Source organism: Numida meleagris, chromosome 3, assembly GCF_002078875.1.
Source record: "Numida meleagris isolate 19003 breed g44 Domestic line chromosome 3, NumMel1.0, whole genome shotgun sequence".
NCBI lineage: Eukaryota > Metazoa > Chordata > Aves > Galliformes > Numididae > Numida > Numida meleagris.
This window is the reverse complement of record NC_034411.1, coordinates 37252880-37274037: the sequence shown is the minus strand read 5'-3', so window position 1 is coordinate 37274037 and position 21158 is coordinate 37252880. Positions and strand designations below refer to the sequence as shown.

Below are 21158 nucleotides of genomic sequence, written 5' to 3'. Positions count from 1 at the left end.
AAACAGTCATGGGTTACTTTAAGTTAAAATCATAAGGACATTGCAACAATACAGCTTCCTTGATGAAATTTCTGCATGTGTCTCCTATTTTCTTTCATTTTCATAATGCTGAAGTAGTGACCAGCTCCTAAGTAAGCAAAGTCAAGCTCAATCAATGTCTAGGTAAAAGACCTTGTAGGCGCTGTGAAAGTATTACAGTAATGGGGCAGATTTATACTCATGTGACTTTAAGCCTGTGTTAATGCAATTCACATTGCTTATATCTGGTATTTGGATTTTAGATGAGATACTGAGGAATTGTAATGGCCCTTTTTTTTTTTTTTCTTTTTTTTTTTCCCACTTCAGAATAGGGGTCAGTCCAGTCATCCTGATTAAATTATTATATGAGATGGTAATTCTCAGCTTCATTTTTGTGGGATGAACTGATTGGCCATGGTTTCCATTCTTTGTGCTGAGCAGTCATAAAATCCCTGTGCATTATTTAAGTAATGTTTTTTTTCCCTGCAGTAACAGATGGATGTACAGTAGAGAACAATTTAGTTCAGACACATGTGAACTTATGTTACTCAATTATTTGCTACACATCCTGGCAGTAAATCATCGTGAATGCTAATGTGGCTTTTACCTTCCATTATGGCTGCATGATTTACATCATTCTTCATTTGCCAACATCTACATTGCTTGTGCAAGCACCTTTTTAAAACTGAGATACTGTCTTCAGCAGTGTGACCTGGATTTGGGTGTGAATTTGAAAAACTTCTTTGGGTTTGACTTGTGCTAGCTCTCATTTCAAAGATTTTGTATTGAAAAAAAAATGACACTGTGAGTTAATTTAATTATTACTTTCCTGCCTACCACAGCTACAGATGAAAATGTATGAATACATTAGCCTAGTGGAGTTGATAACAAGGAATGATGTAGAGAGAAGGAAAGTGCTGTATAATAATGAGAGAACATTTGCTTAGGGTAAACGAAAGTGCTGCACAATAATGAGAATTAGAACAGTTGCTTAGGACTATTTAATTTAGAGGACCATTCAAAATGCAAAATGAAAATATCATATAAAATTATTTATTCATTAAGTATTTAAAAAAAATAGTTTTTACTGTAACTATGAAATCTGTATTCATAATAAAAGTAATTTATTGTTTTAAATCAAAGAAAAGAGACAAAAAGGCACATATACCATACATGGACTCTTTCCCCCTTCCCAGTGTATTCTGCCATTTGTTTTGCTCTGCTCTCCCAGACTAGCATGTTTCTGTTGTATTGTATTACACCTAGCTTAATGGTGGTGCCATGCCATTGCATGTGAGTTCTTAATAATTTCATCAGTCACAGTTTTCCAGCTGTAGATGTGCAGTACAACTGCACTGGATATTTTAGTAGAGTTCTGGAAGAAATTTGGCTCTGGTCTGATTATGGAGGCAAAGCAGCTTTGCCAAGCAACAGAAATATATGTACAGCATAGAGAATGAAACATACAAAGAATTCTCTGTTTTCAGGAATCACTTTTTTGCCGTATTTAAACCATGATTAAGGGTACTCAGAATTTCCTTTGTTGCAGAGAATCAGTATACAATAGTAGATGCACTTGTGGATGCTGCTCAGTTGAATAGTAGCATTTCCTTTTGCAGTTGAAAAAGTATTTAATTCAGATTGCTACCAGTGAGAGAAGAACAACTGCATTAGTTACCAAAAAGCAGAGAAACTGGTATGATGGCAAATGATGCATCACTGTTAAGGTTTTTTAAAGACACTTCTTTTCACATTTTTTTTTTATTTTATCACGTAATGTTTTGTATTTACTATTGAGATCTGTTTTCTGTCCATGTGACTATGACTGTTTTTGTTTGCAAATGATGTTTTTTCAGTATGAAAGTAATATTTTTGTTGCAGGACAGCTATCATGTTGAAGCAAGAGCTTTTGGAGGTGGAGAAAGATTTCTGTTTGTCACAGCAAATGACTTTTTGGGGTTCTCAGTATATAATGGAGCTTGTTTTGAATGTATACATGTTCTTGTTGAGTTTCAGAAATCTCAAGAAAAGGTAAAAATTGAAACCCCCCAAATATCAATCTAAATTCTCTTACTAAATTAGCCTCTGGCCAATTTTTTTGTAAGAACCTCTGTTGAAGAATTGATATGAGTTAAACATACGCACAGATGACTGTCATTCATCTTGACATGACTCCTTTGATATACACAGATGTAGAAGTATATGTAGATGAAGATGAAGAAGCTTCAGATGTAGAAGATGAAGAAGCTTCAGATAATATGCAGAGTACTGGAACAGTAGCAGGATTGCCATTCAAAGAAGATCAGTGACATTTAAGTCTTTTTGCAAATATGAAGGCTAAGAAACTTTCACAGGATGATATTCCTTTGGTGAACCAGGTGAAATGAAGACATTCTGCAAAAATTAAATCAAGGAGATGAGAAAGATGAAAGGTTATTACTGTGCAAAACTGAGACAGTCTATTATTACCTACAGATGATTTTTTATTCATGTAACTTTTGCTCTTCCTAATTATTGATAGAATACAAGAACCATTTCTAGATGCTATCATTCTGGAGATTTAGCTATATTCTGACTATATATTTTAAAACAACAACAGTATTCAATGCTAAAATATTTCCCAGTAATCATCTTTAAGCTGAGTATCTTCAAGTCCTCTTACAACCTCAAAGAGAAGAAAAACTTGAATCTATTAAGGCTGCCATTAGTAGAGATGGGTTTTTTTCTATCATTCTTAATATCCATCTCCAGCCACTGTTGCTGAAAAATACTGTCTTTTTTATCATTGCAACTTTAGGTACAATGGTGGAGATCATTGTTATGATATATGTTGACAAATACAACATCTGGTCTAGCTATGATTTTGATGATCTGACTACACCGATGGCTACCACCATAGGCGTCCCAGATGTTTTCCTTCCTGCCTTATTATTCACGAGATACTATTAAGGAAAAATGTCATTTGGAGGCTGTTTGATAATACTTAAAGTATGATAAAGCCATGCCAGATTACTGAGATAATGATCCCTGCCAGGCAAATATCGTCTCTCCCTGCTAGTTAGAAATTCTTCTCTTAGTTCCAGTTTCTTGCCCATTCCTCCTTCAGTGAGCAGACCCCCTCAAACATCTGCTGAAAGTTATTTATTTCAAAGATAAATGCAAGTGCTCAGTCACAGTTTTGAAAAGTCTTAGATGCGTCAGTCAATGTGCCAACAAAATAAGGAAGAATTGAATTTTCTGCTGTTTATCCGTTTTTACTTCTCCTGCATTCCTGCAAATACTTTGACCCTAGAAAGCTAGTTTGGAAACAGTCCTGTTGACATCAATATTGCTGTATAGTTTAGTGATAGGAAGTAGCTTTCCACCCTGCTTCCACCCAAAGCAAAAAATTGCTGATTATTCCCTGCTACTTGAAAAGAAGACTTTCATGGTACAATAATCTTACAATGATAAAATATGATTATAGAAAGCCGTTTCCTTGAAGCAATCATTGTTAGTGTTATTGCAGTGTCTGGCAGTCAAATTTCTCATAACATCATTCACAGCCCAGCTTTTGCCTACTCCTTCAGTCATCATTCCACATTTGTGAGAGCATCTATTCCTCTAGGTTATGAATATAACGTGACAAATTCAACTTCATGGCTAGAGCAATGAGCTATTCAATAATTTGCTGATCTCATTTTAAGGGACAAAATGTCTCCTAGACACCTCCCATCCAGTTGATTATTTAAGTAACCATGCTGCCTCACATTTATGATTGCATATGGCTTGCTTGAAACTTCAAAATAAAATATTAATATTTTTGTATGAAAATATATAATGACTAATATATTTTTTAGAAAAGAATACGTTATTACTTTCTTTAGTGAATGCTTGGTTATTTAGTCACAGATGACAAACGACAAATCATTTATTTATTTTGTGTTTCCATGCGTTCTAGATAAACAGCTTGCAGCTTCTGTGTTAAAGTAGTCTGAAGATGAGTATGGCATTGTGACTAGAAAAGAATAGCTAATTCTACCTTGAAGCCTAAAATTAAGCAAATTACAAAAAATGTCTGTCTCTTTCCACACACGGTTACATGGCAGGCCAGCTCTATCTGCTGCATAACATATGAAGTGACCCAGTGTTAGACTTGGGTGCTACAGCAACAGCCTCTTAGTCCACATGAGAGGCAAAAATGAGAGATATTAAACATGTAAAATTGCTTCACTTTCTAAAATTAGTATTTTAAACCATCTTTAACATATTAACTTATATGCTGTTGTTTCACCGAAGAAATTCTAAACTAATGAGTAGTATAAATCTGAATTTTATGTTTTTTGAAAAATTGCTCAAGCTTCCTATGTAGCTATTCTAAAGTGCCACCTTTTATCCCCGTAGTGCCTTGTTGTAGAAAGAGCCAGTGGCTGTGATTAGCTCTGACACAGCAAGAAGTAAGGTAATTGTTCCTTTGGACATGTTTTTTGAACTTGAATGAGTATGAAATATGAACTGGCCCTGAAGAAGGAGTCAAACATTGTGCTTATAGATTTCTGCTTTTAGTCATTTGCTGTAGAAAATCAAACTAGCTTTGAAATGATAAATCTCTATATAAGGAATAAGACATTGTGGGCATCTTTATCATGTGATTTATTTCTCTTTTGTTAACAGAGCAAAAGACAAAATTTATTTGGGGCCTAACCTTGGAGAAAAGAGTAACTATACCAAAGGTAAAGGGACAACCCTGCTGTAAAACTTGTGTAGGATTACATCTCATAAGTGAGCAGCCTATGGTAAAGGCAACATTTCTGTCTTCTTTCTTCTAGTTAAAAAAAAAAACAAAAAAACTGTCCATTGTCAATCTGCTAAAGATAATGTAAGCCAACAACTTGGTGTCTTTAGGAATTTTTTTGACGACACGCTACCTTTCTACAAGTTCTACAAGGAACCAGGTACTCTTTAGGTGTGGATTTACCCCATGTCTGTAGCTGGTGCAATTTCCCTCCTGGTGGAAGAAAGGTTGAAGTCATGTTTAATGACATTGCCTAGAGCACCTCACCTGAAATCTGGACAAAATGTCCTGAGGTGTGTAACTCTTTACATATGTAACACACACCTAAGGTTGGCAAATCAGTTTAACCAGTGCTGGTTAAAATGTCATGTGGACTTGAAGGCCTGTAGTGTGACAAATTATGGAAACAAACTTCAGTGTTTGATTTCCCTCTTTGTATCACACCAGTAGGAACAAAGATATCCCTGGTAAGTGTTAAAGGTCAGCGTGCTCTCTAGGCGTGGAGTGTAGTGCAGAGTAGAGGGCTCTAGTCCTTCTGTTTAAGGTACTAAACTCTATGCACTGCTCTGGTTTTATCATTTCAAGAAAAACTGGATAAATTTAAAAGAGAAACAGTATGAGTAATCAGTATACTAAATAATAAGGACAGTATGCCTTAACATGATGGACTAGAGGACTTACTTAAATAAATGAAGCTTTTCAGAGGTCAGTTTCAGTGGTAATTTGATAATGGTATACACAGGCCATTCTGGAAAGCGAATAAGTGGTTAATAGATGATCCAGTCTGTGGAAGCTGAAGTTAGACAAATTCAGACATTATCTTTAGCTGAGAAGTTAATTAACCATTGGAACAGCTCATATAGGTTTTTGATGGATTCTTTGTGAGTGGAATTTGAACATTCAAAAAAAGTCAAAGCACAGTGATTGGACTTAACAATCAGATGAATGCAGGCTAAAGATAAGTGTTACATGTAAGACCAGAATTTATAATAACATTGTTCCCTTCTGGCTTCTGGGTCTATTGATTTTAATGAAGAAATGATGTCCAGTACAAGTGTAACCTGTTCACACTACTCTAATGTGCTCTGTTTATTGCCTGCTGAGTTGGAAAGGATGTTTATACTTCTAAACTTAGACTCTTCTGAGATGTTACAATAACAGCCAGATCTTGTGTGACTGACAGGGATCAAAATGCAGCTCAGTGCTACCTTTCCGTATACTGGAAATGAGTGGATCTAAGTCATGCATTAGAGCAGAAAAATTTATAATGGCTACAGTTATTCCTAAAAAGCCACTCTTTGCTGAGTTCTTCAGCTCCACATTTAATTGTCTCCAAAGTGGGAATAATTCCAATGTGTAGAGGAGACAGGGTCATTGTCAGACCACTAGCAGTGTCTCTAGCTGTACGTTTTGTGCAGAACTGGAGGTCAAGATTTGTTTCTGTATATCTTACTGCTGCTGTCCAAAGCTAAACAAACTCCATGTATAACTTTCCTTTTCTGAAACCTGCACAAGATGGCAAGTAAAGGTTTGTGATGATTCTATGGGAAGCTAGAATGGTCAGTTTTAAAACATGTTAAGAATAGCTAAACTGGTGGCTGTAGGAAGCCAGAATAAAAATTCAGCATGCCTGAGCTGAAGTGACTCACCATGCTCTGCTCAGCAAAGATTATACCAACTTTAAATACCAAGTAAAATAAATTAATTATTACAGCCGTATTCTGCAGTGATCCTGCAACAACACCTGAATTACAGTGAATGAGTTCCTGCTCCTAAGTGATCTAAGACGGAAAAACTGCCAACACTAATTACCATCTTCTTGTTAAGATGATGAAGTAATACATACAGATGAAATTTATCTCTTTGACTTGAGAGTGAAATCTGTTGAGTGAGAGGAGGGACTGATTCATTGAGGAAAGTCCCCTTGAAATCAGTAGGACACTGAAAATAAATTTGGCAACATAATGCAAAAATTGCACTTATGAACTAACTGTTCATTCCCATTAACCCCAGGCTTCAGCATGGGAGTTGAGATCCAGGGCCTATCAAAATCTGAATTAGAGAAATATAAAGGGCATATTAGAAAGTGAAAATATAGGATTTTCCAAAAGGAAGAGTTTCAAATTAGAAGCTTTACTGGCATGATCAGGGGTTGAATGTATATGGAAAAATAAAGATTTGCTAATTATCTTGGCTAGGGCAAAGACAAATTAATGATTCTAAGAAACGAGGAAGAATATATCATTCTTGTTGGCACTAGATGAACCAAAGATTTCATTATTTTTAGTGCATTCTAAATTGAGTTTGCTAAAAATGGAATTTGTGGAACAAAATTATAAGCAATTATGTAAATGAAATTTTACAAGAGAATGAATAATGAAAATGCTTCCATGGGTAAGCAGTACATGCTGTGAGTTCAGTTTGCTGAACTGCATGAAGGAAAAATCTGCTGTCTGTTCCTTTCTGATCTGGGAATAGAGGAGTGTTCTTGAGAACAGTTTAGCTGAATCAGAAGAAAAAATTGTTGCCCTTGTTAAGATGATTAGTTAGTTCATTATGGCTTAAATGCCAGTTTACAATAGAGAGTTCCTATATTTTGTTTGCATTCTCTAGTGAACACTAGTAATCTGAGATAGATTTCTGAAGACAAGTGCACTGCATTATCCTTTAAAAGACTGTTTTTTTAACTTTTAAGAAATAGATCTCAAACTCAGGACATTTGTCCTCTCTTCCTGACTCTGCCATGTAACGCGAACATAACCATATCCTCTTTAGTTTGTAGCTGTCTTTTGTCTTGTATAAAAGACCATGTTTTCCTTCATTTTCTCTACTAGCAGCGTCTTCTGATTTCACCAAGCACTATTTTAATCCCTGATGTTGGGAGTTGCCATCATAGCTATTCTATGTAGAGAACTAACAATGAACACAATTCATAGATGCAGATGAAATTTATAAATTAAAAATACAAAACATACCTTCTCAGTGAATTTCTTAATATGAAACAGTAGTTTTGCATGATGTACTGAAGTAAAACATTTATATCCAAAGGAATCCTTAAGCCAAGGGTTTAATTAATGTAGAAGAAAGCTGTTTCAATTAAGTATCATGAGCTATTGCCTTAGCTTTCAGGAAATTATTTTTGCTTACTCTAAGGTAAGTGATGGATTATGTGAATGTCTCTGGGGAGTTTTAAGTGTGAAAAGTTACCAAGCAGTTAGATAAAAGCAACTGTGTCCCCAGACCAAGATCCTGTTCAATGAATAAAATACAGAAGAAAACAATCCTGTCCAAGGGCTGGAACTGCTCTCAGTAAGTATTATTACAACATTTTAGCTTCATTAAATAATTTTGACTGAATCAGAAATACAGGTATGTGGAAAGCATGCATGCTTTTTCATAAAAGACTTCTTTTTTTTTAATTTATTTTTTATTATTATCTTTTTCTGTGGCTTCTAACCAATCCTCAAACCTGGCAATTTTTTCTATTAAATACTTTCCAAAGGAAGTATTTCAAGGAGTCTGGTGAATGAAATGTGATAGTGGGAAAGTTAATCTTAAAAACAACCCAGAAACATAAGTACTAAGCAAGTACTAGATTGGAATTGATGCTGCAAATATGCCTCTTCTTGTCTGCTAAAGCTGCTTCAGTTTGGATTCTGGTTGTATGAGATTCACACCCAGTAGCAAATATGGACCAGGTTATTTCTCTAAATGAGACAGTGAGAAGATATTTGAACTGTGGGGGTCTCTTTGATTTATTAACTTAAAGATATGTGATCATACTTGGAAAATGCTTGCAGATTGCAGTGGTGGATACTACAGACATGTATAAGTAAAGTGCTATAGGTTCTTTGTTGATAAAGCCCAGTGATACCCATTAAGCAGATTTTATTTTTATTACTGTTAGCCTATTATAATGCATATTGATTATGCATTGCAAAGGTTTTTTATTAGTTATTCAAACATATAAAAAGTAATACCAGGATATTCTTAATATCGTTCTGAACTAAACATCCCATGCTGCATGCAGATTAAATTTTCTGCTGTAGGATTTATAATCATTTCTCATTTTGAGCATCGACAAACATAAAAAAGCTATTCATTTTACAAGAATTAAGAGAATGATAAGCCTTCTTTTTTAAGTAAATATGACAGTAGTCCTAACAGTTGAGAGGATATAAAGAGAACTGTTAGTAACCTGAGATTTCATCTGCATCTTTAATGAGATGGCCAATTGTGTGCCAACACTAACTGTTAGGGCTATTTCTGTCCATTACTTTTTCTCCCCATGGTTTGAAAGAAAGGACGGAGCTGTATTGTGCTGATTCAGCTCTTTTAAAATAAATTATTTCAGCCTTCTTGCCAAGTCAGGAGGAAAAATTGTAGTTTCAGCAGAATCGGTACTTCTCACTGTGGGATGTTTTCTGGTATAAGTGTGTATTTGAGCAGAGGGCATACCTTTTGATATCCATGCATAGCTGGCAGAAATCTACAGTTTAGAACTGGCTAGTGTCAGCCCATGCAATGATACTTATTTTCATAGCTCATATTCTCTTATTTGTGGATAAACATTTCACTATGTCAGATTTCCTTGGAGATGACATGTTCAAATTGCATTCTTTAGAAGCAGAGTTCCACTTTTCCATCAGACTTCAGTAATCAGTATTTCAACTGTTAAGGAGTTGAAATAAGAGATTGTTGGATTTGACACCACAACTCGTCTTTATAAAGCTTGTGTTGTTATAAGTAGAACCACAGTTGGAATAGATCAGAATACTGGAGTGGGTGCAGAGGAGCACCATGAGGATGATCAGAGGGCTGGAGCACCTCTCCTGTGAAGAAAGGTTGAGGGAGTTGGGCCTTTTCAGCCTGGAGAAGAGAAGGCTCTGGGGAAACGTCATTGCAGTCTTCCAGTACTTGAAGGGAGCTTACAAGCAGGAGGGGGACCAACATTTTGCACAGTCTAATAGTGATAGGACATGGCAAAATGGCTTCAAACTAAAAGAAGGGGGATTTAAGTTGGATATAAGATAAATGTTTTATACAATAACGTATTGAGCAGATGCTTTAAATCTTTTTGACCATGTTTGGGAGTTATATAGTATTTACAAACTTCTAAGTAATTATTTATCTGATTGGGTATTTTCAATTTCATACTGTAACGATCAAATTGTAAAAGATAATTCATAGAGTCACACTTAAATAATCAAAGAATGCTCATAAAGCTCTGAAATCACCTTCGTTTCTTGTTTTTAATGGAATAGAGGGACAGGAAGATTTTCAACACATTAATTTCTATTTTTTATACTTAGCATAAGAGAGTATGACTTTTAAAATTCTTTTCAAGCTCAGATTGAATATGCTTCTTGTACTGAGTGAAACTTTCATTTTTAAATCATAGTCATTTAATTTTCATTCATTCGTTTTAATTTTTAAAATACAGCACTTGAGGAAGAGGTGAAATACTTTGTGTTCAGGGCTACAGCCACAGTGCTATTTCAGCGCTCCTAAAGCAGAATTTACTAAACAAAAGGCAATTCTAAACTCCAAGAGAGGCAAGATCCCAAATGTCTTCTGAATCATGCTGTGGTCAAAATGTAAGTTGCCTTCCAAAATACATAGGAAAGGTCAATCTTCCCCTAGCCTTTACTCTATCACACACTCACTTTCTCACTTTAACATTTTGTGATTGCAAGCTAGAAACTCTATAGATAGACATCAGGAAAACATACTACTAGTAGGAACTGAAATGCAGATCTTTCTGGTTGGTTATTGTAAAACATCTACTCTCACACATGTACATTCAGACTTTTTTTTTAATAGATCTGTCACTGCATGTTGTTCAGAATGACAAAAACACTCAAAAAATGTATTTGTCATCTTAGCTATCTGTTAATGAAAATTGTCTTCAGATTACCTAACTTTACTTCCTTATTCTTGTTTACAGTGATCCATTTCGTAGGACATTCTGCATTAGTTTTGGTATCCCATTAACTCAGTGTGAGTTTGATGTCAAAAATAGCCATGTAAGATTTTTACTGTTAAGGGTTTTCTTCCAAGACACTGAAATACCCCACCTGATAAGCAAACTCTAAAAAGGACTGTCTTTTCCCTTGCATCATTGCTTCTCCTTTGTAACTAACTTACAGATTTTCCTTATTGGTATTCAAGACCAATCATAATCAGACATTAACCTATTAAACATAGGTTTATTAGACATAAACCTATTAAATTCTACTTTCAACAGATCTTAGAACATCTTCTGTCACTTTTCTCTTCTACAGAAAATAGTTTTGTTCACTAGCAACAAGTAACCATTCTGACTGGATCAATAGAGTCAGTACAGGTCTAGAAAAAGTAAAAAGAGAACTGAATGAAAGGAATATTTACCTGGAACCTCAGGACGTCACTGCTTTGTTAACCAGCCAGAAATGGGAATGCCTTGACATCTTTTTGCAGGAGTGTTAACTCTGTAGGGATGACAGTTACGAAATATGTGATTCTATTTATAATTGAATAAATCTGACATACAGGCTGCTGAGACAAATTATTTATGACTTTGCAGTCCAATTATTTATGGACATTGCAGCTATAATCAAATGTGCAAAAATGGCACTTTGAATGTGAACTCACTTAGACCCTGAATTGGATAAGTCTTCGATTCAATTTGGAAGTACATAGTAGCTTTTTGCTTTGACGTCACTGAAATTGCACTCTCATATACATGAAGAAAAACTGGCAGATGTTTGTGTTGATTTCATTATGACTTTATATGGAACTGCTTTAACCTAAAGAATGGAAGATAAATGATTTAGAACTGTAGACATAACTTGTATATTTATAGGCAGGATTTCTAGTTTTTCTTTCATGCTGTCACACGTTAACTATATAGCATATTTCATACTTGCAATACAAACATTCTAGGAATTAAGATCTGAAGAAGAAAACATCTGTAGCTATTTGGGGAAGATTTGCATGACTTTTCTGAAGTGCATGTTGCATTTCTGAGGAAACATCTATTAAGTGCAACTGGAGTTTTTCCCCTAACTTCAGTTTTGGGAACCAAGACTTCAATCTCCTGTTACTGCCAGAGAAATATATACTATTTGAAGAAAAGAAAGATAGAAAAATTATATTTAAAAATAAGGATGAAAACATTCCATTGCCAAATCAATTTTTATATAGAAGTAAGAACATAGAGGGCATGACTCTTATTTCACATTGAGATATACCAGCAGTCCCTTCACCGGTGCTGTTGGTATGCATATTTGTACTGCTTTCTCATTCAAGGATATTGCAAGCGCTGTTAAAATAGATACTGAATTGGGCTTAAAAGACATTTTGCATTGTAGAAGTAGAGCAAAGCAGCAGCAAGGTGACAGTAAATCTGGCTGTGATGTCACACTGACATAAAACCAGCATGCAATCAGTTCAGGCTCAACGCATTTACTTCAATGTCAGGGATAAATCAGATGAAAGAATATCAACATAAAAACAATTTTAAAAATCATCTCAAGGCATGAGATTGTAATAAGCAATTTGAGTACTCTGGTGAACCTGTAGAGATTATGTCCAAGCAGACTGTCTTAAAGCATAAATCAGAACATGCTAGATAGTCACAAACCATGGCAGGAGAACATAGGTATCAAATACCTATGAAATCCTGGTCAGAAACATCAAGAAATCCAGAAATCTCTATACTGTAGAAATCTTTGATTCAAGTAGAAGACTATTCACCAAATGCTCCATGATTTGTTAGCTACCTTCCTTAAGTACACTCAAAATAATAATTGTTTCAGTAGTAAACCCAGATATTTTAACTTCATTACATTGTATGTACTGAATTGACTGAAGATGGTTTGTTTTCATTTTTTAAATGGAAATCACATTTAGACAAATAAAGTGATAGTGAAAAGCTCTAGCAGAGGCTTATTGAGTACTGTCTTGAAATACTTTTTTAAAAAATTTGAACTTTTCGTACCTTTTCTTTGAGATAAGATTAAACTTCAGTACGCAAAATAATATTATAATATGCTCCTAAGGAACTGGTAAATGAGCTAATGAAAATAACTTTTTATCCCACTGATATTTTAAACTACCATGTTTTAATTGAAGCTTGAATTTGTTCAGTGGAGATACAAAGAAAAAGGAACTACAAAGTTTTCAATTTGTTATAACATCAGAATAGTATTTTAAGTCTTGTGGAAGACTTGTGGAAATCAGCTATACAAACTACCAGTAGGGGATTAGTCAGTGCGCACCTGTTTCTATAAGCCTCACCAGGTTTACAAGGTAACTAATGAGTGGTCTTGAAGCCTATACAGGGAAGAATGATGAAGAGTTTAAATACTGGTAAATTAGTAAACACATTAAGAGAAGTGAAAGAGAGAATTAGATACAGGAAAAGAGATCTGGTCTGGTATCTTCTCACCCCTCCCCCCCCACCCCCCCCCCCCAAAAAAAAAAAAAAAAAATCTTGCTGGATAGAGAAGGAACCTGGTGAACGTACTGTATGTTTTCCAAAGCAATGGGGCTCTAAGAAGGTAAATGTGCTGCAGAAAGCAAGGCTGAAGAGAACATTAGCTCTTCTGCTAAGGAAAATACTGAGCACAAAGTACAGCACAGCCACGGTCCTCTACAAATTTAAATAACATTTTAAGAGTCTTGGATTAAAAGTCCAGGAGCTGTATTTGAAAATAAACCAATTTCTTTGAAATAAATAAAGAAAGAAGGGTTTTAACCCAAGGTAAATTAAATATGCTATGCTGAGCACAGGATTCAGAGCATGTAAACAATCTAATGAATGAATGAGATGCTGAAGGAAACATGTCCTATCAGGTCATTCAATCCAACTACCTGTGGAAGTAGGTTTACTCTTTCCTGTAACATCTCTGGTGTTCTTCCTAGTATGTAGAACAGAGATCTCTTTTAAAAATGTCACAAAACAACGAATCCTGCCCCCACAGTGATATTTCAGTAGGAATGATTTTATAAACATTCCTTATCCCCTTAATGTTAGCTGTTTAGGCCCAAGTGACTATGGCACTCCAGTTTGTTAGACCAAGGATATTGTTATAATTTCTATGTGTACTGCATTTCTATTTGTATTGCTGTAGTACCAGAGGGGACAACCAGAACTGAATGGAATGGAAGTATGACTAGAGGATAGCAAAGGACATAGACATAATTTTCTGTATTTCTTCTCCCTGAAAAGGTTGCTGTGAAGATGATGCATTTAATCTAAGAAAAAGTACATCTTGCATGTGATTCCTTAGGAAGATTTTATATGTTCTCATATTTTGTATTCCTTTTAAGCTAAAAGGCTCAGTGAGACTGAAGGGAAACTTCATATACTAAAGTCTGCCAATAAAAAAGAATCACCAATGACTGTTACCTCCATCAAGCAATGCACTTAGCCACCTACTTTCTGTAAGTATGTAAATAGTTCCCTTGTAGATTACTCATAGACTTAAGCCCAGCACTCCTTTGAGTGCTTTCCTGGATTGCAGCCAGACCACTCAGCACTATGTAGGATCAAGTCCTTTTCATGTGATGAAAAAAGAGCAGTAGCCGTGATTGTCTAAGCAAAATATAAGAGTTCTGAATGCATGGATTTTTGTTTATTTGTAGCTCTTTAGATCACACTAATCTGGGCATTTTCCAGTCTTGTGGAAGCTTCCAAACAGGATCATACCCCAACTATAAGCACACAGAGAGGTAATTTCTTGACTGATGCACAGGGTGACAGTGACTGGCTGAGACTGAAACAGTGTTATGCACATAACCCCAGTGCATGATCCTGCTGAGAAGACAGCCATCAGCCAGGTGGGGAAGTGTCAGCCTTGGCTGCTCCCTGGCACAGTTCATCGCTTGTACCTGATAATGTGCTGGCTTGTGGCTTCCACTTTTTTTCTAAGGGCATTTTACCTTGATGTTTCTCTATATTAACCTTGAGTTTCTACTACCAATCCAAATTTTTTGCTATTGCTGAATTAAGATTTTATTCTCTGAACATATTTTAGAAATTACATAGGCATACAGCAGGATTTGACGTTATTCATTATTTGTTTGCATCCTTTGTTGAATATCCATTTTAAAGCTAATTGAAGGACAAGTTGAGTTCAGAGCTTTGAAACAAGTTTTGGAGCATTTTACTATTGAAATTGTTGCTTACATTCATTTTGTATGAGTAATCATCAAAATTCACTACAAAGTGATTATCCTTTGGTGGCTCCTGTGAAAAGTTTTTGTGCCTAGTCCTTTGGGTAATTTATTCCTGAGAAAACCCCTGCGGTGACTGACAACCCAGAGTGTCACCCAACGGGGTTATGAAGAACTACTCTCTTAAAAGTACAGATGAGGTCTTTCCATTCTGGAATGAAAATCTTTGATGAATCGTTTTGTGGATACTCTTTGCAGATACCCTCAGTCAATGCACTTTGGGTATAATTTTCTTGTATTTCTTAGAACAGTGTAACAGTTAGGCATTTTTGGTGTGATTTTTTTGTTTGTTTTATAAAAATCAGGGGTAAATATGTGGGAAAAAAAATCTATGTAAAATAGAATAACCATAAATGAAATGTGTGGGCCAGAAGACCTTCGGGCCAATAGGTTTCTAAATAGGAGAACAAAAAAAATTGATAGTGGTGTATGTATTGTCTAGATTCTGTGAATACGAGAGGTGAGTTTTTCTGATGTATACTATCCTGCAAGTTTAACAATACTCTGCTTTTTCATTCTTTTGGAAGTACATTGATACAAGTGTTATGACATAATATACTGCAGTCTCAAGAGAGGAAGTATAAAGGTCGTATTTTACACTCCATAATGTATGCTCAAGGACCGCATTAATGATTCTGGTAAACCATTTCAAGCTATGTTTCTGACATCTTGGCACTAATGGAGTCTATGCGTCACAACGAGCTGAGGCTGCTCTGTGAAGTGACAACCATCTGGAGCTTTCTGGTTTTTTTTTTCTTGTTTTTTTTTTTCAAACTAGCAGCCTTGTTGTCTTTCTTTGAGAATTTCCTTTGGTTTTCATTCCCTATTCTCAATTAAGATGAATAACAATAACAGCATTTTACTTTCCACCCTTCTTGTCTTGATGTCTCTGGATAATCATCAAACACTGCTGGGCTCCTGTGTGCTTTTGATGTCAACTGGGCAGAATGCTCAAGAGTAAGCCTGTTGTTCTTTCTACAGCTAACTGGCAGAGACAGAACACTTAGCACAGTGGTGTAAGAAATGAAGTGGTGGCAGGCTTCTTGGGCCAGATTTTTGATTAGTTATAACTGTAAATAAAATACCATCAAGTCACATAGCTTTATGTCGTGCTTGTCTTGTGTTGACAGTATCAGTCCTACAAACCACAAAGCAACTGAGAAACAGGTCCTTGAATCTCATGTCTGACAAAACACCACTGATTCCCCATAAGTGGCTTCAGCACCAAAGATCTTACATCATCTAGTGGGGCATATTTCTCTTGATGTTGCTTAATATTTTTATTGTCATTCATTTATACCATTATTTTCCCCTGCTAGGTGTTTCATGGCATCTTCATACTCTCATCAATTATTGTACAAAAATCTCCACTGAGAGCAGGTCCGGGTGCCATTACCTGCTATGTCCAAATTTTGGCAGCAGTAACAATCATTTACTAAGGCAAAAATCTAGGCACACTTCTCTTCTGTGAAAGCTGGAGTTCTAAATTGTACTACAGATTCTCCACTGCTCAAATAATAATGATGATAATTTTAAAAACTGAATGAAAATGATTAACTTTCTCATTGGGATTTAAACATTCTTCTGTTGCTCCTTCGTGCCTCTGAATCGGATGAAAGTAAACAATTTGGCAAGTTTCTAATTTGATTAATGGGTGTGCTGTAGCACTGAGCTACACAAGGAGGTCCGTGTAACATGTTCTTAATTGCAGGAGCTGAGAGATTTCCAAAGTGACTCAGAATAGTGAGTACAATATATGCACAATCTGATGGGATAATGCTCCATACATGTCTGGGATATTTCCAATATACCCATATCTGTATCTAAGCCCAGGTAGAAGATGGGCTTCCCCATTTCATAGTACTAGGCTGTCTTACTAAAGCCCTGTTTAAAGGACCTAAAGCTAAGGATCTCAGTGATAAAGAGAGATGTTTCTTTCCTTCTACCTTTCTCTGCTCCCTTTGAGCACCCATAGGGCTGCTCTTGTTTGAGAGGCTGTGTTGTGAACACAGTTTTTGGCAATCTGTGCTAGAGGAAAAGGAGCTGTGGAGTAATGGGTAAGAGGAAGTGCAGAGCGTTGAAATCCTCTCCATCACATCCCACCCTAGTGAATCTGTGCCTGTAGACCCCAGTTAGCAAGGGGATGGCAGGTTATCTGGACCAGACTGAGCTCTCTCCTGCTTCAGATCAAGATGAATGTTCATAGAGATAGGTGGTGTCCTTGTGGTATACCTCATGTCTTCAAGGTGCATTAGTGCGCAGTGCTGTGCACAGCACACTATGAGGACAGGAGATATTTATGTCTGAAGCTGCCAAGAAAACTGAATTTTAGTTCATTGTAGCTGTACCTATGCTGTATAAAGTGGGGACATCACTGGGTTTTGTTGCATGATCTGGACTTGGTCCATGTGCAGTTAGACCTGAGTGCTCAATCCTGCATTTCTAACCCATTTTTGGAAAGAAATAATGCTGGGTTCATGTGGTAGAAGGAAAGCATATGGGTACTTTAACATTTTCAAGACTCCAAGCTTTTTTACTATTGCACAAATTCCCAAAACAATTATAGACCTATAACATGAATCATGTACGAATATTTTAATAAGACAGTAGGCTTTTTTCCCTCAGAGATGTAAATGCAAATTCTATATGGAGGCAAAAGATGAGAAGAAAAATGTATTAGCAGCCCATTTTAAGCATGGAGAAGATTAAAGCTGCAGGAAGTGAACCTGACATTTGACAGAAGGGCTTCTACGCAAAGATCCTGTTTGATGATTAAGGATAGACAAGCTTCAGGCCATTGGCATAGAACTTCTGCGTGAGAAGTGAAGACTAACCTGTGCCTTTTTTTTCTTTTTTTTTTTCTGAAGCTTTTTTAGCTATTTTTCTTAAATATCTTACTGGAAATTTGCAGGTTTCGATGTCTAATGATCAAAGTTCAGCACTATTGAAAATTTGATATTAAATGTCACTGTAACAGGTGATATGTACCTAACTTTCCATCATGCAACTGTTTAATTACAATATAGAAAATGATATAGATTTGTTTTTTCTTCCATTAATTTTTTTACTTTATATCCTCACTTCTCAGTATTTAATGTGTTCAGGGTAAAACAAAAATGTTTAAAATCAGATTTTCCATCTCTTGGAATTTTAACCATGAAAAGATAGGCAAGAATAGCTAGTAAGTACTGAAGGTGAGCAACTCTTTCTGTTCTCTTCCTGTTTTCTTCTCTTTCATGTGGAAATAATGGGGAAGTAAAAAATATTTCTGTAGTTATTGGTAGGTGCATGAAAAGACTGTTTCCTTTTCTGTATTCTTTCGAATGAGTCTTTGTATGTATTCTCTACTGGTGACAGTGGAATTCTTCTATGCTGGAGTCAGTGATGTTATTGCCTTATAAGGAACTCAAATTATTCAGTTTTCACTTTATAGGAAAGTATATATTTTATCTTTGCCTTCTTCTATTCCTGTTATTTAAGCATCTGTATTAGCATAGCTGTTGAACTTAGCCTGTGGTGTGTACTGGAAAGTACTAGGGACTTCTAAGCAGTGACAGCTCTGTGGTTTTGCTGTGCATGACCCTCAACCACATGAAAAGCTGGCTTCCCTAGTAGGGCTTGAACTGAGACCTTAAGTTCAAAAGAAGTAACCCTTGTGTACAGCATGAAAGAAATGATAGTTACAGGATCGATCAGTTCTGTGCCTCCAGCTAGTACAGAGTCTCACTACTGATGTCAGGCAGGTTTTTGCATAGTGATAGAGCTAAAGTGTTTGTTTTAAGATAGTTTGCAGAAAATAAAGGTTAAGCAATGCTTCTGAAGAAGATTCAGTAGCTGTGTTTGAGCAGATAACCGTGCTGGCTTTTGGTATCCCTGTGGAGATACGATAGATAAGTACATGGCCAAGAGGGGAAGCATGCTGGGAATTAAGCTTATTTTCTTTGCACCTGTAAAATCTTTGCAGTCTTTGGAGAAAAGTATAGCCTTTGAGCTTCTGAGAGGAGGATGCTGTAGTCACAAGATAAAAGGTACTTCTTTTGGTTATGAAGTCCTGACTCTCTATGTGATTAAGGTGCCTTTTAGCTGTTATAAAGTGTGTTGAATTTTTTAAGTATCCCTCAGACAGCTGTTTTAATATTTTCTGCAACAATGTATTTTAAAGAACAAAACAAACAAAAAGCCCCAACAAACCACCTTTATTTTCTGAAACGTTGAAACATTTTTATTTTTCTTTCTCAGTGCATATCCAAATCATGGAAGAAGAGATATGCAAGCAGGTTCTGGAATAGGACTGTTGTCAAAACAGTTCCACAGACGTTTACATAATGCCAAGTAACCAGGAAAAGGCTCTTCTGCTTCTAGACCTCATCTAAAATATCTACATGGCACTGAATGCTCATGGGCTTTTGCTCAGATATAGCTTGGGACATCTCTAACCAAATTATGCATAGGTGTTGATACACAAATAATTATCTTTTGTGGGTTGTGTAATACCTTGAATTTTTCTGGGCAAAATGTCAGGCTTCAGGAGCTTTTAGAGAAGGTAAAAGTAGAGCTTTGCTTAGGGATTTCTGAAGAAGGGTATCCCACTAAGAAAAATGGTGTGATCAGAGGCAGTGCCAGATGGGCAGAATGAAGCTTCACCAAGCTGATATTTCTATTTTCAATATCAGTAATTTAGAAATATATATTGCAAATTTAACTGGAAGTCAGTGGAACCAAGACACTTATTTTTCTTTTAAATTTGTAACTCAGGCTTCTAAGCTATTTATGCACTTATGAAAATGTTTACCATTTGCACATCACCTGGATTCTATGGCTGTACTTATCAGCTAGGGTAGTTTATCTTTAGAAGGAACCTACTGAGTGATTCTGCCACGGTTGTTTTTTTTGTTTGTTTGTTTGTTTGTTTTTGTGTGTGTGTGTGTGTGTGTGTTGATATGTATTTGACCCTGAACAGATACAGGCTAAAGATCTTTGCTAATCCTGACACCCAAGTGCCTTTGTTGGCAATGATTTATGTCAATCTAATGAGAAAAAGTAGGAAACTCACCAATTTCAGCATGTGCATCAACTTAAATTCAGGTAATTCCTTCTTCCTCTGCACCAAAGTACATCTGTCAAAGGTTTAAAAGAACAATTAGAATAGCAACTCTCTAGACCTCATGAAGAAATGACTTAAATTACTACAATCATTTGAAATTACTATCCTGAGGCTAAAGCTTTGCTAAAGACATTTCCATTCTAGAAACCTTGCTGTTGTAAGTGACATGGTAGCAAATCTTTTCTTTGCTGTGATTAAACTATTTTTCTTGAGATAACGGATTTGTCTCACTAAATTGTTATAAATCATTGTCAGCAAAAGCACTTCTTTGTCAGAATTAATTCCACTTCTGTTATGTGGATTTGCTTATGTGGCCATGCTGGCAGGCCTTAACTAGTTTACACCGAAAACATGGTCCTTGACAATAAGCAAAAATAATACTTAAGCAGTCAGCGGATGAGCAAAGAGAGCTCTAGAAGCATACTTTTCAGTCTGCAGTCTTGTTTACATCTCTTGTAATGATCCTACTCTGACCACAGCAGAAGAATTCAATTTGAACAATTTCTGCAGTTCTATTAGTAGTGGGATTACTGGAGTAGGCTGAGATCAGTTGTATCAATACAGTTTTAGGTCTGCATTATCGCATCCAGGTATTTCATCAAGGTCAAGTACGGTTAGGGAGAAGGACTGTTCCCCTCTTTTCACTTCTTTTTATTTTCCTTTCGAACTACTTCTATCAAGTTTCTGAATGGTGTTCAGAAAAATAATTTGTACTTCCAGCAACATAAGATGGCACAGTATCTTGTCACAATATTAAGAGGCCATCTATAAACAAAGGAACAGCAAAATTTTCAAAGTACTTCAGAGATACCCAAATTATAAATAGTTGAAAGCAGAAAGATTCAAACCTTATTTTCAGGTATTTGCATTTGTGACATTTCCATATGATAAGAAATAGCATCTTATTTCTAGGACAAACACAGAAGACATTCAAAAGGCATTATTATGAGTTAAACAACTTCGGAGTAAAACTGTATCTGCTTTCGAATGAAAAGGAATGTGTACTGGAGAAATTTTACTGAAGCACTGGAACAAACTGCC

At 35.9% G+C, this 21158-nt stretch overlaps 1 long non-coding RNA gene across 1 annotated transcript in view; it reads right to left on the bottom strand.

The window, feature by feature from the left end:
* The window catches only part of LOC110397171, a 32341-nt gene continuing 12304 nt past the window's right edge, over nucleotides 1122-21158 (bottom strand). Inside the window, exons 3-5 of the long non-coding RNA XR_002437588.1 lie at nucleotides 20067-20130; nucleotides 11183-11262; nucleotides 1122-2412 (exon numbers count right to left, since the gene is read on the bottom strand). This is a non-coding gene — a long non-coding RNA (uncharacterized LOC110397171). The remainder of the gene's footprint in view (nucleotides 2413-11182; nucleotides 11263-20066; nucleotides 20131-21158) is intronic.